The sequence below is a fragment of the Odontomachus brunneus genome, unplaced genomic scaffold, assembly GCF_010583005.1.
Source record: "Odontomachus brunneus isolate Ranch 3 - 2012 unplaced genomic scaffold, Obru_v1 Obru_scaffold_379, whole genome shotgun sequence".
Lineage (NCBI taxonomy): Eukaryota > Metazoa > Arthropoda > Insecta > Hymenoptera > Formicidae > Odontomachus > Odontomachus brunneus.
Window position 1 is genome coordinate 96,029 of NW_022639829.1, and position 262 is coordinate 96,290.

Here is a 262-nt window from a genome sequence, read left to right on the forward strand (position 1 = left end):
CTCATTTGGTCGACCACTGCGATGTTCGTCTTGGCAGCTCTTACGGCCTCTTTTAAACTCTGCCACCCAATATTTTATTGTTGTAAACGAGGGAGCAGACAACCCCAGAGTAGAATCTAGCTCAGTTTTGATATTGGTTGGACTGAGACCTTTCAAAAGAAAATATTGTATCACATAACGATGACCAATTTTCTCCATGTTTACAAATGTACTGAGAGCGTTCACTATTGATGGCTGCCAAACTAATACTAAACAACGTAGC